The 12439-nt window shown below is 44.2% G+C and overlaps 1 protein-coding gene across 1 annotated transcript in view; it reads right to left on the bottom strand.

Annotated features, from left to right (window-relative positions):
* LOC106600501 (sodium/calcium exchanger 3) overlaps positions 1 to 12439 on the bottom strand; it is a 195505-nt gene that overhangs the window by 167818 nt on the left and 15248 nt on the right.

A 12439-nucleotide genomic window follows, 5' to 3' on the forward strand; every position in this document is an offset into this window, starting at 1 on the left:
AGAAGAAAGTGTAAAGTAGAAATATAAATAATGGGGTGCAAAGGCGCAAAATAAATAAATAAATAAATACAGTAGGGAAAGAGGTAGTAGTTAGGGCTAAATTATAGATGGGCTATGTACAGGTGCAGTGATCTGTGAGCTGCTCTGACAGCTGGTGCTTCAAGCTAGTGAGGGAGATAAGTGTTTCCAGTTACAGAGATTTTTTTGTAGTTCGTTCCAGTCATTGGCAGCAGAGAACTGGAAGGAGAGACGGCCAAAGGAGGAATTGGCATTGGGGGTGACCAGAGATATACCTGCTGGAGCGCGTGCTACAGGTGGGTGCTGCTATCGTGACCAGTGAGCGGAGATAAGGGGACTTTACCTAGCAGGGACTTGTAGATGACATGGAACCAGTGGGTTTATTGTGCCCCTTCAATTTATAATGTACAGGGGACAGATTTGAGTGGCAGCTAGTGTCTTAAACCTTAAATGGTCGAGTTGCCTTTTGGTCTGTTCTTCCCTGCCTCTAGAAGTGCAAGTGATATAAAACACCAAATATTCATGAATGTATTGTAATGTGTAAACACTTCACCTAGCAGCCAACCTGCTTGCACCAATCCCTTTTAATTACAGTAAAACACTGCGAAATACTAACCCCTCCCCTCAACTAATTTAATTCATTAATTCTGATTACAGTAGCTTTTAGTTTTTTTTTACAGTACATTTGTAACGTCTGCTTCCAGCTCACACTCTCAAACACCTAGATCCCCTGAACGCAGCTCACTTTCCAGTGTCACAACTTCTGCCGAAGTCGGTTCCTCTCCTTGTTCGGGCTTCTAGCCATCGCCGATCCAATTTTCATGTTCCATTTGTTTTGTCTGGTTGTCGCACTCACCTGGTTTCAATTCCCTAATTACATGTTGTATATGTTCCCTCTGTTTCCCCCATGTCCTTGTCGGGAAATTGTTTATTGTAAGTACGTGTGCTTTATGTGACTGGTGCGATACGGGTTTTGTTGCCCATGTGTTTTTGTTATTTTTGTATGCCGGTAGTTATTTACATTAAACAGCTCCGGCTATTTACCAAGTTCTGCTCTCCTGCGTTTGACTTCCATGCCACCAGTTACCCTGACATCCAGCCCACTTTCCAGCTCACACTCTCAAACACGTAGATTCCCTGAACGCAGCGCACTCTCCAGCTCACACTCTCAAACACATAGATCCCCCTGAACGCAGCTCACTCTCCAGATCCAAATCACCTGAATTCTGATCCCCTGTTCACACACCTGTATGTCATTATCACACACTATTTAGTTCAGTTCTTTGCACCCCATAATTGTGAGGTATTGTTTGTTTTGTGACTCACTTCTATTCGGAGCTCTGGATTTCCTGTAATTTAATCCCTCTGTGTATGATAGTTTTTGCCTGCCTCACTAATGACGCCTTTTGCCTATTTCCTGCCTGTACTTTAGCCTATTGTATTTCCTGTTATCAACCTGTTGCCTGATCTCCCGGATAACATTTACTAGTCTTTTCCCTGCCTGTACTGTTGCCTTTTTGGACCCTCTGTGTATGACCTTCTGCCTGCCCCTGGACCCAGCTACCTGCCTCCTCCTGTGTATGACCTTCTGCCTGCCCCTGGACCGAGCTACCTGCCTCCTCCTGTGTATGACCTTCTGCCTGCCCCTGGACCCATCTACCTGCCTCCTCCTGTGTATGACCTTCTGCCTGCCCCTGGACCCAGCTACCTGCCTCCTCCTGTGTATGACCTTCTGCCTGCCCCTGGACCCAGCTACCTACCTCCTCCTGTGGTCCTTTACAATAAACACGTGCTGCTCCCTGCACTTGAATCCAGCTCTCTGTCTCCCATCGTGTTCATTACAACATTTTAGTGTATTGTACTGTCTGTCATTGTACTGTAAACCCCTTTGCAGTGTACTGTAAACCCCTTTACATTGTACTGTAAACCCCTTTGCAGTGTACTGTAAACCCCTTTACATTGTACTGTAAACCCCTTTGCAGTGTACTGTAAACCCCTTTACAGTGTACTGTAATCCCCTTTACAGTGTACTGTAATCCCCTTTACAGTGTACTGTAATCCCCTTTACATTGTACTGTAAACCCCTTTACATTGTACTGTAATCCCCTTTGCAGTGTACTGTAATCCCCTTTACATTGTACTGTAAACCCCTTTACAGTGTACTGTAAACCCCTTTGCAGTGTACTGTAATCCCCTTTACATTGTACTGTAAACCCCTTTACAGTGTACTGTAAACCCCTTTGCAGTGTACTGTAAACCCCTTTACAGTGTACTGTAATCCCCTTTACAGTGTACTGTAATCCCCTTTACAGTGTACTGTAATCCCCTTTACATTGTACTGTAATCCCCTTTACAGTGTACTGTAATCCCCTTTACAGTGTACTGTAAACCCCTTTACATTGTACTGTAATCCCCTTTGCAGTGTACTGTAATCCCCTTTACATTGTACTGTAAACCCCTTTACAGTGTACTGTAAACCCCTTTGCAGTGTACTGTAAACCCCTTTACAGTGTACTGTAAACTAGAGGTCGACCGATTAATCGGAATGGCCGATTAATTCGGGCCGATTTCAAGTTTTCATAAGAATTTGTAATCGGTATTTTAGGCCACCGATTCTTTTTACACCTTTATTTAACTAGGCAAGTCAGATTAAGATCACATTCTTATTTTCAACGACGGCCTAGGAACGGGGGTTAACTGCCTTGTTCAGGGGGGTTTCGGGGATTCGTTTTTGCAACCTTCCGGTTACTAGTCCAACGCTCTAACCACCTGCCTTACATTGCACTCCACGAGGAGCCTGCATGGCAGGCTGACTACCTGTTACGCGAGGGCAGCAAGAAGCCAAGGTAAGTTGCTAGCTAGCATTAAACTTATCTTATAAAAAACTATCAATCTTAACATAATCACTAGTTAACTACACATGGTTGATGATATTACTAGTTTATCTAACGTGTCCTGCGTTGCATATAATCGATGCGGTGCCTGTTAATCACAGCCTACTTCGACAAACGGGTGTTGATTTAACAAGCGCATTTGCGAAAAAAAGCACTGTCGTTGCACCAATGTACCTAACCATAAACATCAATGCCTTTCTTTAAAACCAATACACAAGTATATATTTTTAAACCTGCATATTTAGTTAATATTGCCTGCTAACATGAAATTGTGTCACTTGTCTTGCGTTCATTGCACGCAGTCAGGGTATATGCAACAGTTTGACATAACATGACATAACATTGAAGGTTGTGCAATGTAACAGGAATATTTAGACTTAGGGATGCCACCCGTTAGATGAAATACGGAACGGTTCCGTATTTCACTGAAAGAAAAAACTTTTGTTTTCGAGATGATAGTTTCCGGATTCGACCATATTAATGACCTAAGGCTCGTATTTCTGTGTGTTTGTTATATTATAATTAAGTCTATGATTTGATAGAGCAGTCTGACTGAGCGGTGGTAGGCACCAGCAGGCTCGTAAGCATTCATTCAAACAGCACTTTCGTGCGTTTTGCCAGCAGCCCTTCGCTGTGCTTCAAGCATTGCACTGTTTATGACTTCAAGCCAGGTGGGTATAATTTGTGGAACGTTCCAACAGGAATCTATTCCAAAAACTTCGTAAATAACAAGGTTGCCAAAAAACAACGCATACAAAGTTGTATAGCGGCAGAATAAGATACCGGGTAGGGAGTGGTCTATTTCATTGCGTTTTTCACTCATCACGTTTATTCTGAAAAATGTCTGTCCTCACTCTGTTTGCCTATGGACAAACATTAAGAATAAGCTACGTGGTGAGTTGATGCCTATTCGGCAGCTAGTTAGTTAGGTTTGTATGCGTAGCTGCTTTGTATGCGTTGTTGGTTGGCAACCTTTTACTTTACGTTTTTTGGAACAGATTCCTGTTGGAACGTTCCACAAATTATACCCACCCCTTCAAGCCTGTCAACTCCCAAGATTAGGCTGGTGTAACCGATGTGAAATGGCTAGCTAGTTAGCGGGGTGCGCGCTAATAGCGTTTCAAACGTCACTCGCTCTGAGACTTGGAGTAGTTGTTCCCCTTACTCTGCATGGGTAACGCTGCTTCGAGGGTGGCTGTTTTCGATGTGTTCCTGGTTCGAGCCCAGGTCGGAGCGAGGAGAGGGACGGAAGCTATACTGTTACACTGGCAATACTAAAGTGCCTATAAGAACATCCAATAGTCAAAGGTATATGAAATACAAATCGTATAGAGAGAAATAGTCCTATAATTCCTATAATAACTACCACCTAAAACTTCTTACCTGGGAATACTGAAGACTCACGTTAAAAGGAACCACCAGCTTTCATATGTTCCCATGTTCTGAGCAAGGAACTTAAACGTTAGCTTTTTTACATGGCACATATTGCACTTTTACTTTCTTCTCCAACACTTTGTTTTTGCATTATTTAAACCAAATTGGGTTTAAATAATGAGAGAGAAATAGAGAGAGAAAGAGAGAAAGGAAGAGAGAGAGGGTGTATAATGCGTTCTAATTGTGCCAAAGGACATCCGTAAGCCCACTGCCCCCTCAGGCCCTCTGTCAGGGAGCTGTCTGGTGTGTTAGTAGAGATGACTCTCTCTGGTGTGTTAGTAGAGATGACTCTCTGGTGTGTTAGTAGAGATGACTCTCTCTGGTGTGTTAGTAGAGATGACTCTCTCTGGTGTGTTAGTAGAGATGACTCTCTCTGGTGTGTTAGTAGAGATGAATCTCTCTGGTGTGTTAGTAGAGATGACTCTCTCTGGTGTGTTAGTAGAGATGACTCTCTCTGGTGTGTTAGTAGAGATGACTCTCTCTGGTGTGTTAGTAGAGATGACTCTCTCTGGTATGTTAGTAGAGATGACTCTCTGGTGTGTTAGTAGAGATGACTCTCTCTGGTGTGTTAGTAGAGATGACTCTCTCTGGTGTGTTAGTAGAGATGACTATACCCAGGCTTTCTTTGACATCAAAAAGACAGTTCCTAGAGATACAACTGAAACTCTAACAAGTGATGAACCAATCATGGCATGGAATCAGAAATCAAGATTTTGATTTGTGATTTTGCCATTGGTCAACATTTTACACATTCCCTACTATACAGATCATTTTGTTCTATATTCATCAGCATGAACTGCGATTCTCTCATGAATTATTAACCAGCTCCTGGATGGGACTGTCAAAACACATCTGGTTATTAACCAGCTGATAGGACTGTCAAAACACATCTGGTTATGAACCAGCTCCTGGATGGGACTGTCAAAACACATCTGGTTATTAACCAGCTCCTAGATATGACTGTCAAAACACATCTGGTTATTAACCAGCTCCTGGATATGACTGTCAAAACACATCTGGTTATGATCCAGCTCCTGGATAGGTCTGTCAAAACACATCTGGTTATGAACCAGCTCCTGGATGGGACTGTCAAAACACATCTGGTTATTAACCAGCTCCTAGATATGACTGTCAAAACACATCTGGTTATGATCCAGCTCCTGGATATGACTGTCAAAACACATCTGGCTATTAACCAGCTGATAGGACTGTCAAAACACATCTGGTTATGATCCAGCTCCTGGATATGACTGTCAAAACACATCTGGCTATTAACCAGCTGATAGGACTGTCAAAACACATCTGGTTATGAACCAGCTCCTGGATGGGACTGTCAAAACACATCTGGTTATTAACCAGCTCCTAGATAGGACTGTCAAAACACATCTGGTTATTAACCAGCTCCTGGATAGGACTGTCAAAACACATCTGGCTATTAACCAGCTCCTGGATAGGACTGTCAAAACACATCTGGCTATTACCAGCTGATAGGACTGTCAAAACACATCTGGCTATTAACCAGCTGATAGGACTGTCAAAACACATCTGGTTATGAACCAGCTCCTAGATATGACTGTCAAAACACATCTGGTTATGATCCAGCTCCTGGATATGACTGTCAAAACACATCTGGCTATTAACCAGCTGATAGGACTGTCAAAACACATCTGGTTATGATCCAGCTCCTGGATATGACTGTCAAAACACATCTGGCTATTAACCAGCTGATAGGACTGTCAAAACACATCTGGTTATGAACCAGCTCCTGGATGGGACTGTCAAAACACATCTGGTTATTAACCAGCTCCTAGATATGACTGTCAAAACACATCTGGTTATTAACCAGCTCCTGGATAGGACTGTCAAAACACATCTGGTTATTAACCAGCTCCTGGATAGGACTGTCAAAACACATCTGGCTATTAACCAGCTCCTGGATAGGACTGTCAAAACACATCTGGCTATTACCAGCTGATAGGACTGTCAAAATACATCTGGCTATTAACCAGCTGATAGGACTGTCAAAACACATCTGGTTATGAACCAGCTCCTAGATATGACTGTCAAAACACATCTGGTTATGATCCAGCTCCTGGATATGACTGTCAAAACACATCTGGCTATTAACCAGCTGATAGGACTGTCAAAACAAATCTGGTTATTAACCAGCTCCTAGATATGACTGTCAAAACACATCTGGTTATTAACCAGCTCCTGGATAGGACTGTCAAAACACATCTGGCTATTAAGCAGCTCCTGGATAGGACTGTCAAAACACATCTGGCTATTACCAGCTGATAGGACTGTCAAAACACATCTGGCTATTAACCAGCTGATAGGACTGTCAAAACACATCTGGTTATGAACCAGCTCCTAGATATGACTGTCAAAACACATCTGGTTATGATCCAGCTCCTGGATATGACTGTCAAAACACATCTGGCTATTAACCAGCTGATAGGACTGTCAAAACACATCTGGTTATTAACCAGCTCCTAGATATGACTGTCAAAACACATCTGGTTATTAACCAGCTCCTGGATAGGACTGTCAAAACACATCTGGCTATTACCAGCTGATAGGACTGTCAAAACACATCTGGCTATTAACCAGCTCCTGGATATGACTGTCAAAACACATCTGGCTATTAACCAGCTCCTAGATATGACTGTCAAAACACATCTGGCTATATGACTGTCATATTAACCAGCTGATAGGACTGTCAAATTAACCAGCTGATAGGACTGTGATATTAACCAGCTGATAGGACTGTCATATTAACCAGCTGATAGGACTGTCATATTAACCAGCTGATAGGACTGTCATATTAACCAGCTGATAGGACTGTCATATTAACCAGCTGATAGGACTGTCATATTAACCAGCTGATAGGACTGTCATATTAACCAGCTGAAAGGACTGTCATATTAACCAGCTGATAGGACTGTCATATTAACCAGCTGATAGGACTGTCATATTAACCAGCTGATAGGACTGTCATATTAACCAGCTGATAGGACTGTCATATTAACCAGCTGATAGGACTGTGATATTAACCAGCTGATAGGACTGTCATATTAACCAGCTGATAGGACTGTCAAATTAACCAGCTGATAGGACTGTGATATTAACCAGCTGATAGGACTGTCATATTAACCAGCTGATAGGACTGTCATATTAACCAGCTGATAGGACTGTCATATTAACCAGCTGATAGGACTGTCATATTAACCAGCTGATAGGACTGTCATATTAACCAGCTGATAGGACTGTCATATTAACCAGCTGAAAGGACTGTCATATTAACCAGCTGATAGGACTGTCACATTAACCAGCTGATAGGACTGTCATATTAACCAGCTGATAGGACTGTCATATTAACCAGCTGATAGGACTGTCATATTAACCAGCTGATAGGACTGTGATATTAACCAGCTGATAGGACTGTCATATTAACCAGCTAATAGGACTGTCATATTAACCAGCTGATAGGACTGTGATATTAACCAGCTGATAGGACTGTGATATTAACCAGCTGATAGGACTGTCATATTAACCAGCTGATAGGACTGTCATATTAACCAGCTGATAGGACTGTCATATTAACCAGCTGATAGGACTGTCATATTAACCAGCTGATAGGACTGTCATATTAACCAGCTGATAGGACTGTCATATTAACCAGCTGATAGGACTGTGATATTAACCAGCTGATAGGACTGTCATATTAACCAGCTGATAGGACTGTCATATTAACCAGCTGATAGGACTGTCATATTAACCAGCTGATAGGACTGTCATATTAACCAGCTGATAGGACTGTGATATTAACCAGCTGATAGGACTGTCATATTAACCAGCTGATAGGACTGTGATATTAACCAGCTGATAGGACTGTCATATTAACCAGCTGATAGGACTGTCATATTAACCAGCTGATAGGACTGTGATATTAACCAGCTGATAGGACTGTCATATTAACCAGCTGATAGGACTGTCATATTAACCAGCTGATAGGACTGTCATATTAACCAGCTGATAGGACTGTGATATTAACCAGCTGATAGGACTGTCATATTAACCAGCTGATAGGACTGTCATATTAACCAGCTGATAGGACTGTCATATTAACCAGCTGATAGGACTGTCATATTAACCAGCTGATAGGACTGTCATATTAACCAGCTGATAGGACTGTCATATTAACCAGCTGATAGGACTGTGATATTAACTAGCTGATAGGACTGTCATATTAACCAGCTGACAGGACTGTCATATTAACCAGCTGATAGGACTGTCATATTAACCAGCTGATAGGACTGTCATATTAACCAGCTGATAGGACTGTCATATTAACCAGCTGACAGGACTGTCATATTAACCAGCTGACAGGACTGTCATATTAACCAGCTGATAGGACTGTCATATTAACCAGCTGATAGGACTGTCATATTAACCAGCTGATAGGACTGTTCTAGGACTAGTGCTCAACATCACAGCATCGTCTACGTACAGATCACACACACCTCACAATGCAGACAACATCACAGCATTTTCCTCATAATAGTCTTTCTCTCTGTCATATCCCTGCATCCTTCAGTAGCCTTTTTCTCTCTCTCTCACACACACACACACACACACACACACACACACACACACACACACACACACACACCACACACACACACACACACACACACACACACACACACACACACACACACACACACACACACACACACACACACACACACAAATCAACTGCAATCCCGGGAGCACCAGAGCCCCCATGAGGAGCATGCTGATCACTCATTCCCAGCTTCCTGCTCCTCTGGGCTGCATCTTCCCCCTGCCTGGGCCCCTGGAGGACCCTACCCTCTGGAACCTAACAGCCAACACACACAGACACCAACACACGCTCTGGAGCCTAACCTCTGGGGGCCAAACTCTGCCAAGCCTGGAAACACCCCCTGGCTAGATTCTGACTGGTGGAGAAACACCCCCTGGCTGGATTCTGACTGGTGGAGAAACACCGCCTGGCTGGATTCTGACTGGTGGAGAAACACCGCCTGGCTGGATTCTGACTGGTGGAGAAACACCCCCTGGCTGGATTCTGACTGGTGGAGAAACACCGCCTGGCTGGATTCTGACTGGTGGAGGAACACCGCCTGGCTGGATTCTGACTGGTGGAGAAACACCCCCTGGCTGGATTCTGACTGGTGGAGAAACACCCCCTGGCTGGATTCTGACTGGTGGAGAAACACCGCCTGGCTGGATTCTGACTGGTGGAGAAACACCCCCTGGCTGGATTCTGACTGGTGGAGAAACACTCCCTGGCTGGATTCTGACTGGTGGAGAAAAACCGCCTGGTTGGATTCTGACTGGTGGAGAAACACCCCCTGGCTGGATTCTGACTGGTGGAGAAACACCCCCTGGCTGGATTCTGACTGGTGGAGAAAGTCCCCCTGGCTGGATTCTGACTGGTGGAGAAACACCCCCTGGCTGGATTCTGACTGGTGGAGAAACACCGCCTGGCTGGATTCTGACTGGTGGAGAAACACCCCCTAGCTGGATTCTGACTGGTGGAGAAACACCGCCTGGCTGGATTCTGACTGGTGGAGAAACACCGCCTGGCTGGATTCTGACTGGTGGAGAAACACCCCCTGGCTGGATTCTGACTGGTGGAGAAACACCCCCTGGCTGGATTCTGACTGGTGGAGAAACACTCCCTAGCTGGATTCTGACTGGTGGAGAAACACCGCCTGGCTGGATTCTGACTGGTGGAGAAACACCGCCTGGCTGGATTCTGACTGGTGCAACCGACTGATCGGTCAGAAGGTCATCAGTTCATTCTTCTCCAGCAAACGGTTCAGTACACTGGTAGAGCTGCAGATGGTTGTATCCCAAGCGATATAGGCCTACATTCATGCATATACTTGTATGGGTGGCCCCAGCAGGAATCGAACCCACAACCCCTTTGGTGTTGCAAGTGCCATGCTCTACACACTGAGCCACACAAGACCAGCTATGAAGCATACCCCATGCTCTAGTAGTATACACTACAGGTACATCTGTCAACAATATAGTACACTACAGTTACATCTGTCAACAATATAGTACACTACAGTTAGAGCTGTCAACAATATAGTACACTACAGGTACATCTGTCAACAATATAGTACACTACAGGTACATCTGTCAACAATATAGTACACTACAGTTACATCTGTCAACAATATAGTACACTACAGTTACATCTGTCAACAATATAGTACACTACAGTTAGAGCTGTCAACAATATAGTACACTACAGGTACATCTGTCAACAATATAGTACACTACAGTTACATCTGTCAACAATATAGTACACTACAGTTACATCTGTCAACAATATAGTACACTACAGTTAGAGCTTTCAACAATATAGTACACTACAGTTACATCTGTCAACAATATAGTACACTACAGTTAGAGCTGTGTCCATTCTATTGCAGACTCACCTCATTGCAATAGTGCTTCTGCACAGTCAGTGCTATATTGTCCAGAAAACAGACAGCCAGAGCGTGCATCAGCATTAGGAAAACAAAAGCAGTAGGATTAGCAGAAGAGGTTACTTAAGGACCATTCGTGATGAGTTGCATGCAACCTGGTCTCATAGACTAGACTTAACATAGTAAAGGTTGGATGATTCCTGAAACCTGAATTTTGCAACCCTACACAAAAGGTCAAAGATACTACTGGTAGTATGAACAATACAAGAGCATTAAACCCCCCCCCCCCCCCCCCCCCCCCAACATCATCCATTCTAAATTAAGGCTGACAGTCTCAGAGTGTTTCGTGGTGATGTATCAAAGCTATCAAATTACAATACAGAAACAAAATGGTGATGAATGGAGAAAACAATGCACAAACACACCCTCTACAAACATACGAAACATCATTCTGAATTCATGACATTTCAAGTCATTTCAGTTAAGGAGCCGTACCTGATTAAAAACAGGCAAATTAACATAGTAATACACATTCGTGGCCTATCCTGTCGGCAGTCATCCTGGCATGTCATCTTGCCCTACAGGCAAATACATTTCAAATATACATATACATCATTCGTTACCATAACTAAAATGGCCGATCCCAATCCCACCCCATCAACCATCCGACCGATCCCACCCCATCAACCATCTGACCAATCCCACCCCATCAACCATCTGACCCAATCCCACCCCATCAACCATCTGACCCAATCCCACCCCATCAACCATCCGACCAATCCCACCCCATCAACCATCTGACCCAATCCCACCCCATCAACCATCCGACCAATCCCACCCCATCAACCATCTGACCCAATCCCACCCCATCAACCATCCGACCAATCCCACCCCATCAACCATCCGACCAATCCCACCCCATCAACCATCCGACCAATCCCACCCCATCAACCATCTGACCCAATCCCACCCCATCAACTATCTGACCCAATCCCACCCCATCAACCATCCGACCAATCCCACCCCATCAACCATCCGACCGATCCCACCCCATCAACCATCCGACCGATCCCACCCCATCAACCATCCGACCGATCCCACCCCATCAACCATCCGACCAATCCCACCCCATCAACCATCCGACCCAATCCCACCCCATCAACCATCTGACCAATCCCACCCCATCAACCATGCGACCAATCCCACCCCATCAACCATCCGACCAATCCCACCCCATCAACCATCCGACCAATCCCACCCCATCAACCATCCATACCGATCCCGCCCCATCAACCATCCGACCAATCCCACCCCATCAACCAACTGAACCGATCCCACCCCTTTTGTAAATGAAGTACTGATCTTACCAGTTCATGTCAGGCAACTAAACGTAAAACAAAAATACACAGCATATACACATTCATCACCACTGCTAAAATGGCCGACCTTGTCCCAACAACCAACTTTCCCCCACCAATAAAGCCTTTCTCTTCCAAAATCATTTAAATGTAAAGAATACACAGCAAACCAACCCCCACATAATGTTGTCTCCGGCTGGACAACAATCAATGGCTGGACAATCAATCAATCAATCAGTCTATA

Source organism: Salmo salar, chromosome 01 (genome assembly GCF_965601325.2).
Source record: "Salmo salar chromosome 01, fSalSal1, whole genome shotgun sequence".
Taxonomy (NCBI): Eukaryota; Metazoa; Chordata; class Actinopteri; order Salmoniformes; family Salmonidae; genus Salmo; species Salmo salar.